The 26,514-nt window shown below is 47.1% G+C and overlaps 1 protein-coding gene across 12 annotated transcripts in view; it reads left to right on the forward strand.

The window, feature by feature from the left end:
• Rimbp2 (RIMS binding protein 2) overlaps positions 1–26,514 on the forward strand; it is a 175,549-nt gene that overhangs the window by 20,583 nt on the left and 128,452 nt on the right. Inside the window, exon 1 of one of the 12 annotated variants that reach the window (XM_060382284.1) lies at positions 20,444–20,580. The exons of the other annotated variants lie outside the window; for them this stretch is intronic. The gene's annotated coding sequence lies outside the window, so the exon portion shown is untranslated. Of the gene's footprint in view, positions 1–20,443; positions 20,581–26,514 lie in introns of those variants that run through there. 12 annotated transcript variants of the gene reach the window in all.

A 26,514-nucleotide genomic window follows, 5' to 3' on the forward strand; every position in this document is an offset into this window, starting at 1 on the left:
GGGCCATGCCCCCAGTCCTCTTTTCTTAAATTATTATTTGAGATCAGATCTCACTAGATTGTACAGGCTGGTCTTGAACTTGTAATATTCCAGCCCCAGGCTCCTACGTAGCTGTCATGACAAGTATGTGTCACCAGGCACACACTTACAAGTCACCAGTGAACACTAGAACCAATCAGTGAAGGCATTACACATTGACCAGTCTGTAATGTGATGCATTCCACCAGAGATTTTTTTTTTTTTTTTTTCATGGCAATCTTATGAGAAATGTCCTGCCAGTCTTTGGCACTCTCACGAGCACTTGGAGGAGCCATTCAGGCATGCCTTCATTAAACATGCTGTCTTGGGGTTTCTATTGCTGTGGTAAACACCCAACCAAAAGCAACTTGAGGAGGAAAGGGTTTACTTCAGCTTATAGGTTCCACATCAAGGTCATCATGAAGGGTAGTCGTGGCAGGGACTGGAGGCAGGAACCGAAGCAGGGACCATGGAGGAGACATGCTTACTGGTTCACTCCTCATGGCTTGCTCAGCCTGCCATCTTATATAACTCAGGACCACCTACCTAAAGTGGGTTGGGCTCTCGCACATCAATCATTAATCAAGAAAATGCTCTACAGACTTGCCTAAAGGCAATCAGGTGGAGGCGTTTTCTCAATTGAGGTAGAGTTGGCAAAACCAGCTTCATAACCAAGGATGTTAGAAACGTCTGCAGGTTTTGGTTGTCATAGGTGGGTAGACCTCATGGGCCAGGGACGGTTTCCTGTTTCCCCTCCCTGTAGACACCAGCTCATGCCCAATGTCCCCAGGCCATCTATACATCTGACTTACTCATTGTTTGCAGATCTCTGGGCTACCCTGTCTGCTCAGCCTCAAGGATTTGTGCATAGGATAGATAGCTCAGCCCGGGAAGGTGCTGTGGTCACAGCAGTCTTATGGGAAAAGCAGGACATGGGAAAAGCCTCACCTGGTGAGGCCATGAAGGGACTCAGATATGAAGCTTCTGGGACAGAAGGACAGACCACCCTGCCAGTCTGTCACCGGTGTGGATGCGTGTCCCTGTCCGGAATCCTATTGGAGATCTCACTCTATCTGTGATTGTCTGAGCTCCAGGCCCAGCCAGCTCAGGAGAGAGGTGAGATGTTCATTCCTCCCTGTTGGGGGCTCCTTCCCATTCCCCAGGCCCTCTGAGTCTATCTGTCTACTTTTTGGAGCTGTTGACCAGCTGTTGGGCTGTGGGACACCAGGATCTTGAGGATTTACACATTTGATGATGGCCCATGAGAGCTTCATTTCTTTTAAGAATATTTTTTCGTGTGTGTGCACACGCATGCACGCATATCTGTTCACATACATGCTACGGCCTGGGTGTGGAGTGTGGAGATCTTGCAGAAGTCAGTTCTCTTCTTCCATCATGTGGGGACCAGGTGTGGACCTCAGGCTGTCAGGCTAGGCAATGAGTGCCTTTACCCACTGAGCCATCTTGCCAACCCTTCTTTTTTCTTCCAGAAGATTTATTTATTTTGTTTTATGGGTGTGGGTGTTTTGCCTGAATGTATGTCTATAGGCAGCATGTGTGTAGTGCTGGTGGAGGCCAGAAGAGGGCATAACAGCCTCTGAGACTACAGTTGCAGAGGGTTGTTAGCTGCCATTGTGGGTGTTTGGAACTCAACTGGGTCCTCTGTGAGGGCGCCTGGTGCTTGTAACTGCTAAGCCATCTCTCTAGGCCCACTTCATGCTTTTTTTGTGTGTGTTTTTGTTTTTGTATTTTTGTTTTTAAGGCATACTCTCACTGTATAGCCCTGGCTGGCCTGGAACTCACTATTTAGACCAGGCAGGCTTTGAACTCACAGACACCCCCATCTAGCTTTCATGCCTTTCGATATTGTAGCTGCTTACAACCCTCTGAGTGTTGAGATACAGGGCTTCTGCCCACACTCATGTGTAGCTTAACGGCTGGTGGATGCCCCCGAGGGCTTCAGGACTGCACCAAGCCAAGCCTAACCTTTTCTTGCAAACAACTGCTGATTTTCCCACCCTGGAGGACTTCCAGTTAAACAATATACCTGTTGATGAATCTATGCCCATGAGTTACCATTCAGTTAGAGCCAGTCTCATGAAGAACACAGGCTGCTTTTTGTTTAGACATAACCCCAAGCTTTCTGTGAAGTTGGAAGGATTGATCCTGTGAACCTCCTATCACTTGGGGTCGTGTTTCTTCTCTGTTTTTCCCTCTCTCTTCTTTGGCCTGGTGGTAATGGTGGTGGTGGTGATGGTGAAGTTTATGGTGAAATGTCTGACTCTCTGTGGCAATGTGAAATGCTCCAGAGCTTTCTGTGGGAGAGGAGGATGGGTGAAATTTCATTGTGCAGATCAGGCTGGCATGAAAATCTTGGTTCTCTTGCCTTAGCTTGACAAGTGATGAGATTACACATATGTGCCTCCATGCTTGCCCGATGTAGAACATAGAAAAGGTGAGTCTAGTTGGAAGTATGTGGCTGGATGTGCCGCCCTCTGAGGGAATAATGCTGAAGATAATGCTGTACTAGGAAGAGAAAACCATTATGAAATAACCAGGCTAGCCATCCATGGTGATGCATGCCTTTATCTCAGCCCTTGACAGGCTGGGGCAGGCAGGTCTTTCTTGCCTTATAAGTGAGGCTGACCTCCAACTTTATAGCAGTTGAAGGTGACCTCGAATTTCTGATCCTCCTGGCTCCACCTCCCACATGCTGGGATTACTGGCGCATGCTACCAGAATCACTTTTATGTGGTGCCAGGGAGTGAGCCTTGAGCCTCATGCATGCTAGCTAAGCCCTCTACAAAGCCCACCACCACCACCACCACTTCCACCTCCACCACCCCACCACTACCATCACCTCCACCACCATCACCACTACCCCTTCCACCACTGTCACCATCACCACCACCACCCCTGTCTATTTCTGTTTCTGTTTCCAGACTGTCTACAGAACAACTGATATCCACTAGAGATCAGTCCACGGGCTCACCTGGCCTCTTCTCTTTCCACAGTTTTAGCTCCTTTACTGACAGTGAGAAGCCTGGATTCACCCCACACAGTCTGTACACTGAACAGCGTATTCCTTGAAAAACATTGCTGGTGGCTTTCACTTAAGCTTTTGGTTGTTTTAAGCCCTCGCTCCATAATCTTCATACCACCCAGGTATGTTTCTGGGATGCCCCACTGCCTGGGTCCGCCTGCTCATGATGTTACAGCTCCAGGGAAGCTTAACTCAGCTCAGCTGCTCCTGTTTTTTGTTCTGTTAAGTTCTCTCACCTGCCAATTTCTCTCTTTCTGAATATGTCCTTGGTACCAGAGCCTCTGACAGGCTTGTTGCCTGGAAGCATGGCACAATGAAGTGACTCCCTCTTTGTGTGCACCATCCCTAGCTGACACACAGGGAGCCCCACTCAGTAGAGCGGAGGAAACCCATACCTTCACAAGGCACCAAAGGTCCACCCACCAAGCCAGCCTCCTGTTCCTTCACTCCTGGCTTCAGGACTGAGGCAATAATGACACACTTGCACTCGCGTGCGTGCGTGCGTGCGTGCGTGTGTGTGTATACACATATATACAGGGATAGATACTGATACAACTTCAAACTCTGACATGGTTCCAAGCCAGAAGGACTTAAGAGGGAACTCCTGGGAATGCTCATTCCTTTTCCTTCCCCTCTCCCTCTCCCTCCCCACCCAGCTGCTCTTCCCTCCCTGTCTCTTCCCCATCCCGAACAGCTATCCTCCCAGCTCCACTTCTTTCCCACCTTCTGCATACAATCAACCCATTCATTTTCCGTCTACTCCCTTATGTTTCTTTGTGCACAAATGAGCACACACGTGCACATTCTCTCCTTTAAAAATTATATTTTACTTATTTATTCTATATTTTTGTGCCTGTTGCATCAAGGTATGAGTATGGTCAAAGAACAATTTATAGGAGTCAGTTTTCTCCATCTGGACCTGGGAACTGAACTCAGGTCATCAGGCTTGGCAGCAAGCTCCTTTGTCTACTGAGCCATTTTGCTGCCCTTTCTGTATTCCTTAGTGCCTTGCACAGTGCCCTCATTTAACAGTATACCTAATTCATTTGCACAGGAGGGGTACGTTCAAGGGATTCACTGTGTAACCTTATGCCTATACCTAACAGTGCTGAAGTACTTCCAGTAACTGCTTAGTAGTGGAGAAATCCGGTGTTTTCCCAGATACATAATGATACATACATACACGGTGATACATAATGATATGCTAATGAGCTTGTTAGCCCTTTCACAGTGCACACAAAAGATAACATCTTTTCCACATAAATGCATTCATTTTTGTCAGTCAATGAATTACAACCCCCTCCTCATCTTAGTTACTTTTCTGATTGATGTAACAACTACGTGGAGTGCAGTCAGGATGGTGAGAGCCACGAAAGCTGCTTTTTGTCTGTTTCTCATGTATTAGTGAAGGGCTCATCTGGGCCTTCCCATTGAGGAAAGGCAGGTTTTACCCAGAAAATCCAGGTTTTGAGCCAGAGGCATTGACGCCCTTCATCAGCATTAAGTTTAAGGTGTCTCTAGCTCATGGGGATAGTGCCTTCCCCATCAGCCATGCTGGGATTCCCATTGAGAATCTCTGCAGTTAAAGCCTCTCTGGAAATTCTCTCATACTAGAGAGATGATTGAAAATCCAGTGAGGTTGGCAATCAAGACCAGCTTGGTCTACATAGTGAGTTCCAAGACAGCCAGTGCTACACGGAGAGACCCTGTCTCAAACTCTCCCCACAAGAGAGTAATTATCACTCTCCCTGAGCCTGTACATATCCTGTAGATGGGTGAACACCCCTTTGTGAGGTCCATCTTTCCTCCTCCTTGTGTCCTACAGTGCTTGCCCATGGGAAGATATGAGCCTTTATGGCTATTCCTGACTCTTTGCCATTACTTAAATTTTTAATTAGAATTTTTATTAAAATTATAATTTTAAATTTGTATGTATGTATATATGTGTATGTATGTATTCATGTATACGCAGGTTTCCCAGGAGACTAGAGGCATTGGTTTCCCCAGGATCTAGAGTTACAGGTGGTTGTAAACTGCCCCATGTCAGTGCTGGGAACTGAACTTGGGTCCTCTGCAAGGGCAGGATGTCCTCTTGCCTGCTGACCTATCTCAATTCCCACACTTAGTCATCATTAACAAGGCTAGTTGGAGCACCTAATGCATGCATATTTTTGTGGCATTACAGATAATTCTTACTGTCTTGAGTATAAATTACCAGCAGCAGGGTTGCTGTGTCAAGAAGCAGACACTTAGGCGATTTTTTTGGAAGACCCCTGCAGAATGCCGTTCTCAGGAGTGTTAGGGCTACTTTCCTCACGCAGTTTGCTGCTACTCTTTGTCATTTTTGCCAATTTGAGAGAATCTAAATACAGTTTTAATAGACATTTGTTTAACCACAGGTAAAGTTAAATATATTCTCGTGCGTGTGTGTGTGTGTGTCTATGTCTGTACTGTATGTGTGTGCGTATGTAGAGGCATGCGTGCACATATATGCATGTATATGTGAAGGCCTGTTCTGTGTACTGCAGAATATGTACATAGATCCGATAGCCACACTTTCGGTTTTGAATGAGTGTGTTTATTAAGCATATAGCCAACAAAAGTGAAATAAAAATAGCAAGTAGGAGAGAGAGAGAGGGGAAGGAGAAGGAGGAGAAGGAGGAGGAGAAACAGACAGTAAACTATCATCCAGTCAGGAGTTTAAAACATCCAGCAGAGAAGACTAGAGTAGGCTGATTGACAGATAAACACAGACAACATCATCTAATCAGGGGCTTACAACATCCAGCAGAGACCAACTGGGGAAGGAACAGCCATGCTGGGGTTCCCATTGAGAGTCTCTTTCCATTGATGAGCTTTGGGCTTGCAGTCCCACTTCAAGCATTTTTACACCATGGGATAAGCGTCATTGGTCTCTGCTGGAAAGGTTCTTCTTTTAGCCAATCTCAAGGGGGCAATGTGCTCTTGGGCTGTTTTGTTCTTCTTTCTCCCTGTCACAGGGTTAGGGTCCAGCCTGCCTAGGGAAAGGAAGTTTAGGCAACACTTGAAATAAAAATAGTTGAGTCTGGGTAAGCAGGGATCTGCTGGTTTCCAGAGCCTGCTTTCAACATTAAGCACATGGAAGTTTAGCAATATAATGTACACCACAAGGCCAGACATCAACCTCAGGTGCCCATCCCAAGGACATCATCCACTTTATCTATTTTTTCAATTTAAAACAATATTTTTATGAATATGGGTATTTTGCATGCATGTATGTCTGTGCACCTCATGGAGGCCAGGAAAAGGTATTGAATCCCTTGGAGCTAGAGTTATAGCCAGTGGGAGTTGCCATGTGGGTGGGTGCTGGGAATCGAACCTAGGTCCCCTGCAAGAGCAGTCAGTGCTGTTAACTGATGAACCACTTTTCCAGCCCCAGTACACTTTATCTTTTGGAGGCAGGGTCTCTCACTAGTGTGGAACTCATCCATTTGGACCTAGGCTGTCTGGCCAGCAAGCTCCAAAGATCCATTTTTTTTGGCTCTGCCTCCCCAGCACTAGGATTATAAGCATGTATCACCATACTTGTCTTTTAAAATTTGGGTGTGGAGGATCGAACTCAGGTCTTCATGCTTGTGTGGCAAGCACTTTACCGACTGAGACATCTCTTCAGACCACGTTTTGAGGAGGCTATCAGTGTATGTGCATGTGTGTGATCCCTTTATGAACCCAACTCCCCCTCCCCATGTATTTCTATGTGTTCTTTGTTCTAGAATAGTCTCCCTCTTAGCTGCTATCTTGCCTCTTTCAGTGGGAAAGGTGATGCTAGGAATAAAGACTGGAGACCTTGCCCTGCCTACTGTTCTATGTTCCCAGGGTAATGGATTTGGAGCCACCAAAGTCCAGAAAGTTCTGCCAGCAGGTGCCTAGGCTGCTGCTGCCTTGTCCCTTTGGCAGGTGTCTCTTCATCCTCAGCATGGTTGCTGTGGCTTCTGGGAGAGGTGGTGCAGATGGGGGAGACATGCTGACTTCCGGTCCATCAGTCCCTTCAGCCTGTTCTTCATCCTCTCTGTCATTATCTTGACAACTGCTGAAAATAGCCCACCGGTTCTCTCTTGCTCCCAGCACCTGCTGTTTAAGCTGATTGTTCCCAACTTGGCTATGCACTGGAGCTAGCCAGGGATGGTTTAAAATAGCTAGGTACGTTTCTTTTCCCCTTCAGGAGATTCTGGCTAATTAGTCTAGATAAGAGTTGGCCTGTCCAGAGTTCTGAGTGCCTCCAGGTGGCTCCCATTCTTAGCTCCATGTTGAAACTCTCTGGGCTAGGGAATATATGAGTGAAAGCGGGCCAAAAAGAAGAAGGCTTGAATTCTGCACCCACACCGTCTCGTACTCTGTATGGTCAGCGGGATTTTTCCAGAACGGATTATTTCCAGAGCTCCCTAGGGCACCTGCTAGTTGATTCAGAGGGTGGGATCTGGACCCCATACTACCCAACACCCTCTCCCAGCCCCACAGCCTGCTGGGAAGGGAGCATGGCTCTCTCTTACAATGGCTCCTGCCTCTAGCCACCAAGGACCCAGTGTGAGAGACCACAAGCTGCAGCTCCACCCTGGCCTATAAATATTTAAATGACAGTTTGGCTTTCAGGGCAAGTGCGTCAGAAGCCAAGGTCAAGCTTTTTGACCCTTTGTCAATTTACACAGTGAAATATGATTCCGCTGGCTCCTATTCTCAAAAATCCTCTGTGGCCACCTTTGCCATAGTCCAAAGGGTGGCTTTGCCTCTAGATGCAGAATTCAGAGCAGGCAGGCCCACCTGCAGTGACTGGAAATATATAAATGCAGGCAATAAGATTTGTTTTTTGCCTATAGAGTCAGGCCTTGCTGGCATAGGCTTCCGCTTGTTCCTTCAGCACTGGGGCGGACGGACAGCTCCTAGCCCAGCTAGGGGCAGGCGTAAGCTATTTGCTAATAGGTTGCCAGAGAATTCAGGGGCCCTGGCAGTTAAAAGCCCCAGCCCCAGCCTTCACTACTTCTCTCCAGGCTGCCAAGCCTGACCTCAGCAGACCCACAGGCTCCAGTCTGCCAGAGCCTCCTTCCTGTGTTTGACAAAGCTACTGCCTGGTACTCCGGGGACCTGCTGTCAGCTCCTGTGGTCCTTTCAAAGCCTCTGGAAGGTCATCTGGTGGAGCGCTGGAGAGGGTACGTGGTGGAAAGGCTGGCGCCCGGGGATTTGGTTTCTAACTGTTGAACACACTCTGGTGAGCTGTGGCCTGGTGCATGCCTAGATGTTTTCCCATGTATGTTGCTGTGATAGAGACACCCTGACCAAACTAACTTCATAGAGAAAAGGGCTTGTTTCAGCTCACAATTCCAGATGCCAGTCACATGACACGTGCAGTCAAGAGCAGAGAGAAGTGAATGCTTGCTCACCCGCTCGCTTGTGCTCAGCTTAGTTTCTTCACTCATACAGTTCAGGAACTCCTGCCACAGAAGGCTTCATGTCCATGAAGACAATCAAGATAATTCCCCACAGGTGTGTCTACAGGCCAACCCGATCTACATGGCCTGCCCCCTTGTTGAGACTCAGGGCTGAGACAGGAGTTCAGCTCTGGTTCTGTGCCAAATCTCCATCGTTCTCCACTTACACAGCTTTCGTATCCCAGACACCCCAGATAGGCCCACAGGACAACCCCACTCCTCATCCAGACTCTCTTCATGGATGATTCTAGGTTGGTTCAAGATGACAACTAAAGCTAATGGGCCTATTAGCATAGAAATACCTAAGGCAAGACAAGCTATTACCGAAGGAAGAACTAAAGAATGGCCCAGGGTGGAGGGGTTGCTTCTAAGTAATACTAAGGGTTGGAAATTGCACATTTTGAGAAACTCAGTTAGAGTAATTAGGATGAGCACACAGATATTTATAAAGTAAGAGTTTATAATCAGCCCTCCCCTCCCCGAAAATACCATCTCAGCCGGCCAGATCATCTCTGCTGTCTTGGGTCAAATTGAATGCAGATGATGTTTGCTCTGTTCAGAAGGTGAATATTTAACTTTTAAATCATTTCCGGTGGCTTGGATGAGAAATCCTTATATGTGTTTGGATGCTTGGCTCCCAGCTGTTTGGAGGTGTGCTGTTTGGAGGAGGTTATGAAACTTTTAGGAGGCAGTGCCTTGCTGGAGGAAAGTTTGTCACTGGTAGCAGACTTTGAGGGTTTATAGTCTCTATCCACTTCTTGAGTGTATGAATTCCTTCCCTCCTTTTCTCGCCCCTGTCCTTTCTTCTCCCCCTCCCTCCCTTCCTCTCTTTCCCTTTTAGTATCTCTCTCTCCTACATTTCCTCTCTCCTCCCTCTCTCTCCTATGTCCTTTCTCCTCCATGGTTCTTTTGCTCCTTCTCCTTTCTCCCTCTGTCCCCTTTCTTTGTTCCCTCTCTCTCTGCCCCCATTCTCCCCTCTCATCTTCCTCCCTTTTCTCCTCTCCTCTTCCTTTACTTCCTGCTTCTTTATCTATATGGATGAGATGTGATCTTTCAACTTCTGGGCTCCTGTTATCATACCTTCTCCATCATTATGGATTCTAGTCTTCTAGAACTGTAAACCAAAATGAACTCTCCCTTAAGTTGCTTTTGGTTGGTCGTGGCATTTTTATCACAGCAGCAGAAAAGTAACTAATACACTTTTCTTTGCGTGTGCATGGGTGTGTGTGCATGCATGTGCCACAGTGCCCACGTCGGGGTCAGAGGACAATGTGTGAGATTTGCTTTTCCCTTTCTACTCTGTTGGCTCTGGGGACTGAACTTAGGTTGTCTGGTTTGGTGTCAAGTGCTTCTATCCACTGAGCCAGCTTGTCAGCCCCAGATGGTGAATACTCAACCATTCATTCCTAAGCACTGTCAGTGCGGTGATTGGACTGGCTGCTCCCTGCCCAGTCTTAGCTGCACTTGAAGCTTTCTGCCTCCCAGTCTGGGCCTGCAGGTGTCTGCGGTGGGTCTTGAATGCTTCCCTCTTCTTTGCTTTCTGGCTGTGATGAGTTAATGCAGTCTCCCCAGAGCAGAAGCTCTTTCCCTCAGCACCTTTGAACATGACCTTGTTTGGAAACAGGATCAGTTTTCACAGGTGCAAAGTTGGTTAAGGTTATTCGGTGGTCCCAACCCAGTGTGGCATGTGTCCTTACGGAGTGGGATTTGTCACAGGGACATACATACGGTGGTACAAAGACAGTAGGCAGGTGTACTCAAGTTGAGGAGTGCAATGTCTGATAGAGGCCTGGGACAGGCTTAAAGCAGCTTCTCCCATTTGGCCCTCTACAGAATCCAGACACCGTCAGCTTGAGCTTGAGTCTCCTGCTTTTCAAACCAAGAGACAGAACAAACACCTTTGTCATTGAGCTCCCAGCCTGTAGCACTCTGTTATCCAGCCCCAGGGCACAAGTTCCTGGCTCTGTCAGGAGAGCAGACATAAGAGGGACAGTGCTTGCCTCACACTGTCAAGACTGGCCATGCCAGGGATAAGAAGAATTTTAACTTTTGCCATCTATGGTTTCTTGTGGCTCCTACTTGCTTCTAGTAAAAGAGGACACATCTCCTCATATGAACCCTCACGATTCTTGCAGGATCTGTTCTTGCTTGCCAAAGTGATGTGATCCCACTTAGAGGGACATCGTGGTGTGTGTGTGTGTTTGTGCACATATGTATATGTGTGATTATGGGTATGTATATGTATGTGTATGTGTATGTCTGTAGTTGTGTGTATGAATGTATGTGTATATATGTGTGTGTATGTGCATGTGTGTATGTGTGAGAATGAGTATGTGTATGTACATATGTGTGTAAATATTTGTGATTATGTGTACATATATGTTTGTATGTGTATATATGTGTGTTTGTGTGTCTAAGGGTAGGTTTGTCTTGTAGGCCAGTTTCCCAAGTTCAGTACATGCAGCTGGTTAAGACTGGGACACAACCACACTCAAGAAAACAGAGAGTTGAGAATCTTTTCTTTTAAAAAGAATATTTAAAAACAGCCTAAATATTCAACATTGAAAATTAGATGAAAAAAATAAGGTAGAAGCAGAACAAAAGAGCAAACAAAGGGAAAATCAGGAAATAATGAATTAGGAATGAGCAGTAGAAGCAGAAATTGTATTTTGTGAATGTTGAAAAGACTTACTTTTCATTTTTATTCATGTGGTTGTGCACAAGTGCAGTGCCGGAAGAAGCCAGAAAGGGGGAGTCAGATCTCCCGGAGGGTTCACAGCCACAGAGGGTTGTGAATCCCCCCCATATGGGTGCTTGGAACTGAACTCAGGTCCTCTGTAAGAGCCATCCCTACATGTTCCTAAACCATCTCTCCAGCACGCAGGGAAAAGGTTTTCCAGTTTGAGATACACTGTTTTCATTACAATGTTTTTTTTTTTTTTTTCAAAATGTACAGTGTCCCCACCACAGTAGCTTATTCTCCCAGGGAAGAAGGGCAAGGCCGTGTTTCTATGCTTCCTGAAAAGCACCATGAGCTTGTATGTCCAGATTCCCAGTTCAACTAACCCACTCAAGCTGTTAGGAGTCCTTTACCAGAGACAGTGACAGGAGACAGGGCTCTAGAAGGGCTAATGGGAAAAGATCAGCTCAGATGTCATTGATGTCTAGATCCTGTCCAAGTGAAGCTGCCGAGTGGCGTGGGTCTGCCTTTCTGCCTTTGTACCAGTTTGGGCACTTCATCTGCTCTGGGATGGGCTAGTACTGTGGACAGCTCCAGGGCCTGAATGTGATCCTTGGCTGTGTGTGTACTTGCTTTTCCACATCCCATGTGCATTATTTGCTTGTGTCACTGCTGTGACAAAATGCCCGATGCAAAGGCAATTTAAGGAGGAAAGGTGGGGGAATGCTGACTCCAGCTTTGAGGGTGCAGTCCACAGTGGCGGGGAAGGCATGCGGCAGCAGGGCAGGATGCTTCCACAACTGGGAAGCGGAGATGAAGGACGGTGCTCAGCTTGCTTTCTCCATCTTACGCGCTTCGGGATCCCAGCCCATTGAATGGTGATGCTCGAACGCAGTTGCATGTGGGTCTTCCTGCTTCAACTAACACAATCTAGAGGCTCCCTCACAGACAAGCCCAGAGGTTCTGCTCCTAGGTGATTCTAGACCTTCTCAAGCCAGCACTGTTATACCACGTGACCACAGCTAAGCAGCTTCCCTTGGTCAGGCGGAGACTATCGCCACCAGGTGGTAAGGATGCAATGACCTCAGACCCAGGGTGCTCAGAACTCTGCCAGGCCCGTGGAAGAACCCAATGAGTGTTTACACTCACCCTCACTACCATTATTACGCCTCCTCTCTTGTTACGGTCTTCACATTTCACCTAGCAGCTACTTTTTTTAGCTTTATCTTTCTGAGCACCTGGAAGTCCCCCTAATAACCATGTGGCTCGCAGTTCTTTGTACCTCCTGTGGCCCTCCCTGTGTGTGTGTGTGTGTGTGTGTGTGTGTGTGTGTGTGTCCCAGAAATACCATATACAAGTGTGTTTCCATGTAGAGCAGTGGTTCTCAACCTGTGGGTCGTGACTCCCAATGACCATCAGAAAACAGATATTTACTTTATGACTCATAACAGTAGCAAAATTACAGTTATGAAGTAGCAATGAAAGTAATTTTATGGCTGAGGGAGTCACCACAATGTGAGGATCTGTGTTAAAGGATCACAGTGTTAGGAAGGTTGAGAACCACTGCTGTAGAGCAAAATGGGAATAAACTGAACTTTTTGGAACACAGCATATCAACAGTCCCTCTGGGGAGCCTCAGCAAAGAGCCTTAAGGGGGCAGGAGGTTCCCAGAAAGCAGTGGGGGTCGGGTGGAGTGGGGGATGCGGTAATTCACCCTGCCCTAGACTCTGGCTCTTTTCCCCTTATAGAAATAAACAGGTCCCAGGCTCCCTCTGTCTCTGCTTAGCATCCTTGCCATGACATTTACAAAGCAGCTATTTTAAAGAATGAAAATGCCTGCTGTATGAATTTTTGTTCATGAAAATGCTGCTTGAGATCTCTTTGGCATTTTCCTCTGAGGTCGGCCACCCAAATGTTTTGACCAGCAATTTTAGGGTACTGCGTGCTTTAAAGTATAGAAGTCATGCTTGTTTGGAGGGAGAATCTCTCCCTGCCACTTCCATTGGTCCCCAGAAAACAGTGATTATTTAAAAATACCCCTTGAGGGGTTGGGGACGCAGCTCAGTTGGCAGAATGCTAGATCCATGGCACCAAATAAACCAGGCATGGGTGGCACAGGCCTTTTGCAGAAAACCGTGAAATGGCAGAGGGTCTTTCTATCCCTGAGCAGACAGGCACTTTGCTGGCAGGGTTTGAAGAGAGCAACATTGGTGACTGAAGGGCTTTCTGTGTGCTTCCCATTGGGTGTCTAATGCTGAGACAGGAGGGTGCTCTTTGGAGAAACAAGCTTGTGTTCTTGCAGGGGATGGGAGACTCCAGCTCCCCCTACCATGGCTTGTAAGGCATGGGAAAACCTCCTTGTTGAACCCACAGAGACAGACAATGATGTGCTGTGAGCTGATTGTTTTGAAGGCCACTGCGCCTGGCGCAGGGCTGCCTCAAGTAGGAGCGGCACAGATGTGCTGTTAAAAGCAGTTCTATTTAAGGCTGCAGAGCGGAGGAGCGGATGACACAAAAGCCGAAGATGCTCGAATGTGCCCTGAAGGATTTTTAAGAATGGCGTTGGCAGCTGGCTGTTGGGGGAGGGGATAAGCTGGGTCCCCAGAAAGCATCTGCCCCTGAGAGACAGAAATTGCCCTTTGAATACCTTGCCAGCTGCCTGCTGGACCCTTTGGTTCTGGTGCTGGCAGAGTAGACGGTCAGCTCTTTCTTGACACAGTAGCCTGGGGATCTTTATCACTGAGCCATGAAATCAGCACAGGATTTGTCCCTTGGTGCTGGCATGTCTCTGTGTTTGATATCTGGGCTCCCATGATGCGCTGTATGCAAACACTGTCTTCTCTGATGTCTGCAGTACTTGCCCTATTTAAATTCTAGCTGTTTGCTCTCTGGAGCCCATGGGTGGAGGGTGTGGTGGTTTCTATACCACCTGGCCCTCTGCTATGGGAGCCATGGGTGGGTGCATTTTAAGTGCACAGAGCCTAGAGGATATTGCGTTAAGCGAAATAAGCCAGACACAGAAAGACAAGGACTGTACATTCTCCCATGCAAGAAATTTGAAAACTTAAGATCCAAGCCTGGCAGAGCATGCCTTCAACCCCAGCACTTCAGAGGCAGAGGCAAGTAGAAGCCTCTTTTAGAGACTAGACTGAGAAAATCAGGCATGGTGGCTAATGAAATGAGGGATACTTGTCAGTGTCTCCTCCGGGGCACAAGTTTCTGTCTCTGCATTGAAACCCACCCATTCTACTGGCCTGCAATAGCAGTAGGGGAGTTGTTTGATTCTCAAAGGAGGACCATGTTCCCAGAAAGTCTTAGGCCTGGGTGGGTTATATGACTGGCTCTAACCAATGAGAATGGGTTTATTGCATGCATATGTGTGTGTACATAATGTGCATATGTGTGCACATGTATGTGCATGTGTGTGGTTCTGCATTTGATTGTAGCCAGGTGAGAGCACCCTCAACACTCATCTTCCAGTGAGGCCTAAAGGTGTGTTGCAGAGGACCTGAAACGCCAGCATCTTACCTGGGGCAGAGGTGGGCTAACACTAACACCTTAGCATAGCTCTGCCCCCTTCAGCCACTCCCTTCTCCGGAAGTCTCTTCCTGAAGCCCCAAACACTCCAGCTGAATCAGCTGCTGCAAAAGGCCTGCAAGAGACCAGGGTCCTGTTCCCTGGGCTTTTAAGTTAGAGGTTCACCAAGAATCATGATATCCACACGTCATCATAGACCAGCGATAAATACAGCCTCTGGGATCCCATAATATTTAATTCATGATGCTTGGGACCAGTAATCACTGTGTGTTCCATCATGTGTATAAGTGTGTGTCTGTGTATGTGTGTGTGCTGGTATGCCTGTGTCTGTGTGGATGTGGAAGCCAGAGGTTAAGGTGTCTTGATCAACTATTCTTTATTTTGAGACAGCGTCCCTCACTGATCCTAAAGCTTGCCCACAAGAATAGACTAGTTACCACCAAGTTCCAGGGATCTTCTTGTTTCTGTGCCTGGTTGGTATTGGGGTTACAGAAGTAGGCTGCTTTGTCTGGCTTTAAAATGTTTTTAAAATAGGTATTTTTATTTTATATGTATTTGTGTGTATGTGATGGGTGTGTGTGCAATCCCTGGAAAGGCCAGAAGAGGGCATCAGATCCCTCTGGGACTGGAGTCATAGGGGATTGTAAGCAGCCATGTGGGTGCTGAGAACTGAACTCTGATTTTCTCTAAGAGCATCAAGTACTCTGAACCACTGAGCCAGCTCCCATTCCTCTGGCATATGGTGTTTTAATGTGGCTTCTGGAGAATCTAAACGCTGGTCCCATGTTTGCATGGCAAGTCCTTTACTGACTGAACCACCTTCTCACCCCTACTTTAAAAATATGCTAATGTCAATAGTTTTTACTTGATTAGGGCTTCTTTGAGAGAATAAGAGTTTAGGAAACAGTTGAGTCACCCATATGCCTATCCAGTCAAAGTGACAAGCTACTGCTGGTGTTTGTAGCTGGGGTCTTACTTTGCTGGGCTGAGTAAAGGATGTGGCTGAGTGTATTTTGGGATATGTTAGAATAGCTTTATTTAAATACTCACGATTATTAATATTCTGTGTTTAAATGATACATTCTGTGCATAGTTTGAAAGGGTGATTTAATTATGTCTACTGTTTTTCTTCAGACAAATTAATGCAAATGAAAATTTGATGTCAAGGAATGTTTCAAAGGCATTTGGTGAGCAGCCAAAGGCCTCTCGGGGCATGCCTTCCTTCCTGTCACCGGCCCACAAGGCCCTTCCCCTGACAGCCCTGGGAACATTTTTCCATCTGTAATTTATTATAGAATATTCAGATACAAAGAAATCTAGACACTGGGGTGGAGAGATGGCTCAGTGGTTAAGAACGCCTGCTGCTCTTGCAGAGGACCCAGGTTTGGTTCTCAACACTCCCGTGGCAGTTTACAATCTATAACTCCGGTTCCAGGGGATCTGGTGCCCCCTTCTGTCCTTCTAAGGCACCAGGCATTCATGTAGTGTGCTTATATACATGAAGGCAAAATACCCATATGCATATAAATAGAAATAAATAGCAACTGGGGCCATGTTTGCTCCATGACAATCATGGTTTATGTTTTGGGCTACCCTGTAGCTTTCCTATACAACGATATGTGAGTGTGTGTATGCATACATGCTTATGTGTACACGTCCTGTGTGTTCAGGGGATCCTATCGGCTCAGATTGTGGAGGACTAGGCTGGGGAACTAACCCAATGCTGCTCCTCAAGGTATCCATCACCCTGCCTTAGGGTGCCCATCACCCCTATCTCAGGGTGCCCATTATCCCTATCCCTGCTGACCATAGAGTGTATGCTCAGAGTCTGGCTCTGTGACAATGAGTTGGGTAGCCTTCCACAGCCTCCTCCCTTGTGACACTGTGTCCCCTTATTTTCTAGGAGATCGGCTTGAAGGCTCTAGTCATCTCTAGCTTTGCATGGTATGTGGTAGGGAAGGGTATTTAATCATAACAGGGGTCTGATCCAATGTTCGAATATTCATTGTCTCTCGGGTCATTTCCATCCCACAGCCCAGACATTTGTGACCCCCAGAATGGGGCCAGGCAAACATGGAAGGGCTTGCTCTCTTAATTCAGAAGGAAACAACTATGCCCAATCCTAAAATCCACACTGGCCCTGCTTGGAGCCTGGGAGGGCTCCTGTATGGTGAATACAATCTCCAGCCCAGCCAGTACTGACATCAGCGATGTGAGGCTCAGGGTGCAAAATGCCTGGATACCCAGCACACAGGATAGAGGCCTTTCAGGCCCAGTGACATAGGCTGGGCTTTCCAGGGTTGGCCTGGGGTTTCCTCATGTCACTCTCCAGAGTGACCATGACAGGACCTTGGTCTTGGACTCAACACAATGCCCCTCCCCATCTGTACATCATTCTCTAATTCTAAGTTGACACCCAGGCATGGTAACTCAAGCAAATTAATTTCAGCTTGCTCTTCAGACCCCTCGAGATACTGAGCGTTTTAACCTCCCTGATCCATGAGGGCTTGCTGTAATATTAGTTTTCTTAAGTGGCTAATAAATCAGGGGTATGCAGAGTCAGGGTCTATGTGCAGTTATATTTCAAGGCAGCATACAACCTGTGTTACACACACACACACACACACACACACACACACACACCTGCTCTAATAAATTGAAGAACAGCTGGGCTGTCAGTCATTAAGATCACAGCTCAGGAAGTAGGTGTGTCCTCATCTACCTCCCCCACCTTCCAGTCTGGCTTCAGACTTTTGTGCAGCTTTGAGGAATCAGCCTCCTTCTGGGTTTCCTTCCCTTATCCTGCAGGGTGGACCATAGATCTCACCAAACTAGGGCCAGGCATTTCTGCCCTGGGAGGAGGAGAGGTGCTAATGTCTGCTAGAGTTGCCTGTGAGTGGTTTTGGGCTAGTGCCTCAATGCCTCTGAGCCTGCTGCACCCATACTTGAGTTCTTTCTCTCTCTCTCTTCCCTAGTCCTGGAATCTTCTTTAGCAGTGCAGAGACCCTCAGACCTCAAGGGAGAATGCAGACGGGTACAGAGGTCAAAAGGGCTCTAATGGAGTAGGCAGTGGTTAGACATAGGCTCTCAGCATCTGCTTCTGCAGTGCGTGACCCTTCACCCCTGTTTGTTCGCCAGGCTTATCTTACCAGCTTAATGGCTGTCAAGAGTGTTGCTCTTAACTGTTGGGTCTTAGGAGGTGTCAGCTCAAGGTCCTGTGACAGACACAGTGTTCCCCAAGTGGACACTGCTGTATGACCCTACTTGAAGTTTCCTACTTCTGTGACTTACCCTCCAGGATTCCCTTTTGTAGGGTCATACAACCTCTGGACTTCCTAGACTCCAAACCAGCACCACAGCGGCCTGTTCTTGTGCTCAAAGTCCCACTGGCTCTAAGGTTAAGGTGGGGACTTCTACCATAGGTGACAGAGACCAGAACCCAGGTCAGCGCTTGGCAGCGGGGCTCAGTGCCAGGCTTATTGCCAAAGCATGCTGTGGTGGCATCTGGCTTGATATCTGTACACACTTGCATACATCACATATATCATTCACACATCTCACTACACACATACCACACATACATGCACACACACATTACACACTTGCATATATAAAATATCACACATACACACATCACACACATGCATGCTGTTTTACCTGGAAACAGCCAGCTGACACCAATCACCCCCTTCTCTGTGGCTTATCCCAGCTACCTACATCCTTACAGGCAAGAAGAAAACCCCATGGCTAGATAGGTATAGACTGGCCAAGTTAAAATCTCAGGACCTTTCCTTCTGAGCTGTACCTCAGTTTATCTATAACACATGAAGACAGTCTCAGCGCCCACCTCATGGGTTGCTGAGGGTTCCACAAGACACTCTAGTTAAGGTGCCTGGAGCACAGGGCTTAGTGTTCGGTGAGTTCTCACAGTGCCTGCCGTCATTCCTGTCCCAGGAGTGTTAACAATCGGCATTGAAAATGAAGATCAAAGTTCCCAAATTATTTCATTTTAGGAAAATAAACACCACACACTAAATTTCAGTTTGGAGAGAAGCAGTTGGGCTTGGCCTGTGACAGAGCCATGTGATTGTCAGGGGCTTTTAGTAGCAGTGAAATTAAGGTTGATGTAAGATGATTAACCTGATGGGTTGGCTCCTGGGTAGGGAGGCATTTAATTAAACTCCAGGCATTGCTTCTGGGGAGCTGCACTTGAGCAGGCGTCATCCCGTGCGCCCAGCTCTCTTCTCTGCAAGCTCTCTTCTTGAGTGACAGTGGCAGCTCCAGTGGTGGGCCCTCCCACCGTCTTCTTTGGCGTCTTAAGTACCACAACAGACAGCCCCAGACAGGTCCCAGTACTGGGCACTGCCTGGATCCTGCAGGTGACCATTGCCAGCGACTGGATATGGAGGTGATGCATGCCATTCAGAGCCTATCTCTGTGCACAGTCTGAGGTGGAAGCTGCAGCAGAGGCAGAGGACTCCTGACATACAGGGAGCTTGTAAGTGTCTTTCAAAAAATTAGTTATTGTGGTGTGTGTGTGTGTGTGTGTGTGTGTGTGTGTGTACACCATGATGTGCAAATGGAGGACAGAGGACCATTTTTTTTCCTTCCACTTTCATGTGGGTTCTGGGGATTTGAACTCAGGTCATTAGGGTTGTGTGACAAGTGCTTTGCCCACTGGGCCATCTCGCTAGCCCACAAGTGTCTTTAGATCTCTGGAATTACTTTATTGATGCCTCTCCAGGGCTCAGAACAGGCTGACTCCTTTTCCTGGGGGAAGGTTTTATCTTGCTTTCAATTTTCACTCGCTAATGCTCTGTCATTCACGGCCAAGTGGAAACACAAGACATAAAGTCTTTAATTCAACAATGGTTTCAGGCACTTGAGGAGCCGGCTGCCTCCTGGGGATGAAGACAGCTTTGAACACAGTGTCCCAGCTCTAGCCGTGTGATGTGTGACATGGACAAAAGTGAATGAACCTCACGTACGTGGGGTGGAGGGAGGTGGGAGCAGCTCCTTCCCTGAATGGTGTAGCTACTTGTTAAATGCAGAACAATAGTAGCTAATGGCTGGTGGCAGTCATAATTTTAGTCATTTAAAAATTAGATTTAGCTGGGTTGGGGTGGCAGTTGCCTTTAATCCCAGCATTTTGGAGGCAGAGGCTGAGTTCAAGGCCAGCCTGGTCTACAGAATGAGTGCTAGGACAGCCAGGGCTACACAGAGAAACCATGTCTCAAAAATTAAAACAAACAAATAAAGCAAAACTCAAAACCCAACCAACCAAACCAAACCAAAACAAAAACAAACAAGCAAACACAAAAGACTTAATAAAACAGAGTTTTAGGCTTAAAGATAAATTGATACAGAATTTGGAGTCCCATTTCCCCACCTTTTGTTTTCCTTAACATCTTCTGAGTGAGGTACATTTTGAAGTGAGACCCGATGTTGGGATTTGTATGTCCACATATCTATAGGTTCCCAGAATCATATGCCCTGTGGGTCAGGGGACCCACAAGGGAAGGGAGAGACAGAGTAGAGAAGGCAGTGTCTTCCGGGCCCTGGTTATTGTGGAAACACGAGATTCCATGGTAGCTCTGTCTGTGTGACTCACCGTGACAGATACGCCCCGTGCTAGCAGCCCCCATTTACAGATTGAATTTCCTCTCTATTGACTGACATAAAGCCGCTCCCGAGCCTGGGGCTGTCCATGAATAAGTAAACAGTCTTCCGGCCTCGCGCAGAGCAGAGCAGCCAGGGTTGGAGCTGAAGGCGGCTGGTGAGCCCTGGGGTGCTGGAGGGGAGGCCTGGCCAGACTGCGGGAGCCAACGATCCCATATCCTGTAAGTACCTGCTACATGGGATGGGGAGATCCAGGTGAGTGCCTGAGCTTCTGCTTAGCTGGACAGACAGAAAGCCCAGTTTCCCTGCAGGCTGTGGCTGGCAGCAAGAAGTATTGCTGGACCCAGTGGGGGGGACTTTCCCGCCTACATGTGTAACTCACACCTCCAGATCCTCCGGGCTCTAATAATGCTTTAAATTTTGCTTGTGATCTGTGGACTTAGCTCTCGACCTGTCTCCAGGCCAATGTCAGCCAGAAGAGAATTTTGGCCTAGAGGGATCAATTCATGGAGTAGATTTGCAAGGAAGGTGTTCACCCTCCTTTGTCACCAAGGACAACTCGGGCCTCACAAGTAGACCCTGTGGCAGGCTGCTTGCTGCCACTCCTCAGAAACTCTGAGCTTTCTGAGACTGGCTTTGCCCTTGCTCACTTAAACATCACACCCCGCCTATTCACCCTTAAGATGTCTTGGGCAGAAAGTCTTTCCTCTGCTTCCCTTCCCATTTGGGGGACAATGATTTTCAAGTTTGAAGGCTGGCTGATGAGCCCAGGCTTAAGCCTATGAAGAGTTTTGAGGGAGAATAGAATTGGGAAATGGTCAGGAGGATCACAGCATTTTCCGTGTCCAGTGTTAGTGCGTTAGCTCATGCCCCCTGAAGGGCAGAGGGTAGTTTATTTTGTCAGTGTGGGGCAAACCCAAAGAAAGAGACCTACCCTTGTGGTAGGAGGAACCCTCCGCTCCTCTCTGGTCCTGTTTATTCAGGGCAGAGCAGGTGGCCGGTGTTTGTGTATGTGGCTCAGCGCTTGATGGCCCCAGTAAAAAGGTGCATCAATTAATCATGGCTTCTGCTCCCATCTCCTTACGCAGCTCAGTTAATTAAAGCTCGGCATGAAAGCGATAGCCTAGCTCTGCGCTCAGTGCTGCCATGCACGTCCTCTCAAAGCTGTTATCCGCCGGACCACTTTTGAATTAATAAGCCTAGTTCCCAGGAAGCCTAGGAGAGCCATTTCCCACGCTTCGCAGCCAGGAGCAGACTATCCAGCCGGCCGGGTGGGACATTAGCCCTCGTACAGGAACCAGAAGGGTAACAGTGAAGCCAGTTTACTGATTCTATGCAGACACCCCAAGTTCAGGAAATGTACCATGGAACTAGGAATCACTGTTCTAACAACACATAGGCTTAGGGGCTGGGGAGATGGTTCCCGTGGATAAAGAGCTTGCCAAACAAACATTAGGGTCAGAGTTTGGATCCCTGGAAGTCATGTAAATGTTGGGTGTACATGGTTGCCCACCTGTAATTCCAGCCTTAGAAGGCTGAGACAGGCCATCTCCAGAGCAAATGGGCCAGCAAGGCTATCAGTATCCGTGAGCTCTGGGTTTGATTGACAGACCCTGCCTCAGTGAGTAAGGTGGAAGAGCAATAGAGGGCGATTCCTGACATTGACCTTGGGCTTCCACATGCATGTGTACACACATACCCATGTATGCATACCCCCACACACGTAAAAGCATGCCTACATACGTAGGGACGTCACACACCTGCAAATAGAGAGAGAGAAAAAAGATCATGCATTTGGAGAAAGGGGGGAAAGTTGCTGGAACTTGCAGGCTAAAATGATTGTTGTCATCCTGATTCTCAGTGGCTTTCTTAAGAAAACATGATGTCTCCAAGTACTGTGTGTGTCAGAGGAGGGACTGGGATGCATGGTATCCTTAGGTGACATCTGACACATCCCTGACAGTCAGAGGGTCACACTGGAGGGCTGCACTTTGATGCGCATTCTTGGGTGTGCATGTGGTGTGTGTGCATGTGTGGTGTGTGTGCGTCATGTGTGTGGGTGCACCTGCATCTGTGGCCTTGGTCATTTTCCTTGATTATGCTCCACTTTACATTTTGAGGAAGGTGTGAGACCAAAAGAGGAACAATATACCTTGCAGGTTAAAGGGAGACCAAAACAGGAACTATATGCCTTGCAGGTTAAGTGACCTTGAACCCAGAGCTAGCCAGCTTGCTCTAGGGATTCCTAGATCTAGGTGCTGGAATTACAGACGGGGCTGTAGGCATTTATGTGGGCTTTAGGGATCTCAACTCTGCCCCCCACATTTTCTGTGAGCTGTCTCCCTAGCTTTGCACTTAAAACAGTGTATTATTATTATTATTATTGACTGCACGTGTGTTTGTGGAGACCTTAGGGCAAGCCTCAGAATCCATAAGCCTTGCCGCTTGTCTGTCTCTCCAGTATAGGCATTGCAAGTATGCACTACTTACTGTCTGTCTGTGTATCTATCTGTCTGTGTATCTATCTATCTATCTATCTATCTATCTATCTATCTATCTATCTATCTATCTTTTTAATGTGAGTTCTGGGAACTGAACCCTGGTTCCTTGAAAGAGCAACAAGTGCTCCCAACTGCAGAGCCATCCCCCCTAGCCATATATGCTATTTTTTGACTAATCAAATTTTGTAAATAAAAAAAAAATATCACTTTGTGCTATGACAGATGAGTGGTTCTCTGGCAAAGGTGATTTTGTCTTTCAGGGGAAAATCCATTGAGAAAGAGAGGGAGGAGAGGGAGAGGGAGAGGGAGGGAGAGGGAGAGAGGGAGAGGGAAAGAGAGGGAGAGAGGGAAAGAGGGAGAGGGACAGGGCTAGCTGGTAGCATCTGGTTTTAGGGTTGCTGCTCAATCATCTACTCTGAGAGTTACTACCTAAAATGTGGACGCCGTGAGGTTGGAAGGTGTTACCCACTAAGAGATGAGGACTTGCCCGTTACCTCCACAGCCCACACACAGGGTCTAGTAGCTACTTTGCTCAAGGCAACAGTTAGCATTGAGGTTGTTGTCATGTAACCCAGCCAGCAGAAGGCATTGCACTTCTTCATCGTACAGTTTAGCCAGGCGGTGGGGGCACACTCCTCAATCCCAGCACTCAGGAGGCAGAGGCAGGCAGATCTCTGACTTCTAGTTCAGCCTGGTCTACAGAGCGAGTTCTAGGACAGTCAGGGCTACGCACAGAAACTGTCTCAAAAAAAATGTTTTTTTTTTTTTTTATTTTCCTGGAGTAACTCATCACCTCTCATTGTAATTATGCCATCTTCAACCGAGATATTAATACTTACTACTTACACCATGCCTGGTGGTGCAGACTTCCTTCCTTAGGCTGTCCCTAGAGCCTCTAGCCTCTCCCTGAGGCCTCGTACAATTAGGACAGAATTGCATACAATTGGTTGAGATGAGTGGCTGGATATTTGGGTGAGGGTCCCAAGAGGTCCCTTCTGTTTAGAGAATATCAAAACCAACAAGCCCAGCTGGGATGAACTTTGGTGAGTTGGGCCAGGTGAATTCCCACCCTGCCCCAACACCACATACTTCTCTGCAATAGTTTCTTTCTTTCTTTCTTTCTTTCTTTCTTTCTTTCTTTCTTTCTTTCTTTCTTTCTTTCTTTCTTTCTTTCTTTCTCTCTGTCCCTCTCTCCTCTGCTTTGGCCAGCTGGTGGTGGGCAGAAGAAAGCTTTAAGGAGTTGCTTCTCTCCTTTCACCATGTGGGTCCCAGGGATGGAACCCACCCCTCGCCTGCTGAGTCACGTCCTTGAACCTTGGGTTTTAAGCTTTTCTGTCAGTCATAGACATCTATTTGGAAGGCTTCGTTTGAATGCAGAGTCGTCATTCTTGGGGAGCTGCCTGATCATAGTGAGAAGTCTAAAAAGCTTAGAAGGTGTCAGAGGCAGGCTCAGTCTAGATGGCTGCCAGGAGATGCAGAAGCGTCTGGGGCTATGGTAGGGAGGACTTTGCTCTGAATTAGCCTTTAATAAACTTGGTATTTCCAGGCTCGGGGCTAGTGAGGTTGCTTTGGGGTGATGTTTAGGTACAGGACACCTTCAGAGTTGAGAGCAAAGCCCACAGACAGATTCTTTCTCTGTTTCTAATGTGGCGGCCTCTTGTGGCCTCTGTCTGCCCCCTCTACATCCAGAGTGCTCTCATTTAATGTCTCCAGAAAGCAGTCCCCACTCTCCTGTCTAGACGGCCTTCCGGCACGTCCTCCTGTGCATCCTCCTAATCTTATTAGATTCCAATTCGAGTTGAAATTATACATGAATGTTCCACCTTTCCCCACCAACCCCGAGTCCTGTAAGGACTGGATCTCATTTACCAACAGTCCCTGGACTGCCAGGCAGGGCAGAGGTGTGTGGCAAGCGCTTGCTTAATTGAAATAAATTGAATCTCAGCCACACAGACGGGTTCTTAGTTCTGAAGTCTGAGATGAAGCCCGGCTGTCTGTCTTTGTTCTTCTGTTACACTGTTTTGATTTCTGCCCGAGTCACTTGTGAGCCTTGTGATAAAACCCAGGGTCATTCAAGTTGTCACCCTCCCCACCTTGACTCTCGAGAATTGTAAAATCTCATTTTAGCAAAATAAGAGGGAAAAGAACCAACATCTTTGATTGTTTAATCTCCATCAGAGGGTCTGGGGTGTGAACATAGAAATACAACTCTCATTTCAAAGGGGTAAGAGATTAGTTTATTCTGGACCCAAATATGGGTGACCATGGCCTGAGAACAAAGACTGGAGTCACCCTACATTGTTTGTTCTAACTGTTTCATGAAGCCTTTGTAGTAGCAAAGTCATAAAGTGAGTCACTTTCCAAATGTGTTGCTGGAGGCATCAGGTAGGCTTTACAGAAAAGCCTGAAAACCTCTGCTGTAGGACTCGGGTGTCTCAGGTGTCACTATCTGATGTCACTCTTGGCCTTTTGGTTGGTAGAAAGAAAGGATTTCTCAATGGTTGCCATGATACGGATAGGTTGAAAAAAAAAAGGCTGTTTATAAGGGGACTAAAGATGGCCCAAAATAAATTTTAATTGGCCCTTGGATCTGTAAAATTCCAACCTCTCCTTAATTATGGAGGCTCTAAGGAGCTAACTGGTCTTGCAGAAGGTCAGTGCAAGTTGACCTTTTGATCACAGGTGATTCCTGATGGCTAGATGGAATTCTTTCGTGCTTGTTAGGTTTTCACTTAGTTTTCATTTATTATTTTGTCCTATGGAAACACTTTCTGGATGATGAAGGTATTAATCATGTTCTGATACTAAGGGCAGAGACAGAGCATTCATGTTGGCTTGTATGCCTGGCTGTCATCACCTCTGTCTAGATCATGAGTCTAGTGCTAGCTAGTTTTTAATCATCAACATGACATAATAGAGTCACTTAGGAAGAGGGCGCCTCAACTGGAGAATATCCTTGATCAGATTGGTTTGTAGACATGTCTACCAGAAATTACTTTGATTGATGATTGATATGTGTGGCCCCACTGTGGGTGACATCATTCCTATGCTATGTAAGAAATCTAGGTGAGCATCAACTTGTGATCAATCCAATAAGCAGAGTTTCCCTGTGGCCTCTCCTTCAGTTCCTGACATTGTTTCCCTCAATGTTGGTATCTTAGTTACTCTTGTTGTGATAAGACAGCATGACCAAGGCAAATAATAGAAGAAAAAGTTTATTTGGGGCTTACAGTTTCAGAGGGTTAGAGGCCATGACAATCATGGCGAGGAACATGGCAGCAGTCAGGCAGGCATGGCGTTGGAGCAGTATCTGAGACCTTACATCTGCTCTGTAAGTAGGAGGTAGCGAGGGCTAATTGGGTGGCATGGGCTTTAGAATCCTCAAAGTCCATCTCAATTAACACATTTCCTCCAACAAGGCCACACCTTCTAATCCTTCCTAAATGGTTCTTCCAGTTGGGGACAAAGCATCCAAATATATGAGCTTATGGGGGCCATTCTCATTCAAACTACTACAGTTGGACTTGAACTTGTGTGCCAGATCACCTTTTTCCAGAGTCACCTTTGGTCATTTTTTTGTTTGTTTTTGTTTTAAAATCACAGCTAAGGAAAAGCAAACTAGAGCAAGCCCTAAATAAATTTCTCTTGCAGAGT

Source organism: Meriones unguiculatus, chromosome 4 (genome assembly GCF_030254825.1).
Source record: "Meriones unguiculatus strain TT.TT164.6M chromosome 4, Bangor_MerUng_6.1, whole genome shotgun sequence".
Lineage (NCBI taxonomy): Eukaryota > Metazoa > Chordata > Mammalia > Rodentia > Muridae > Meriones > Meriones unguiculatus.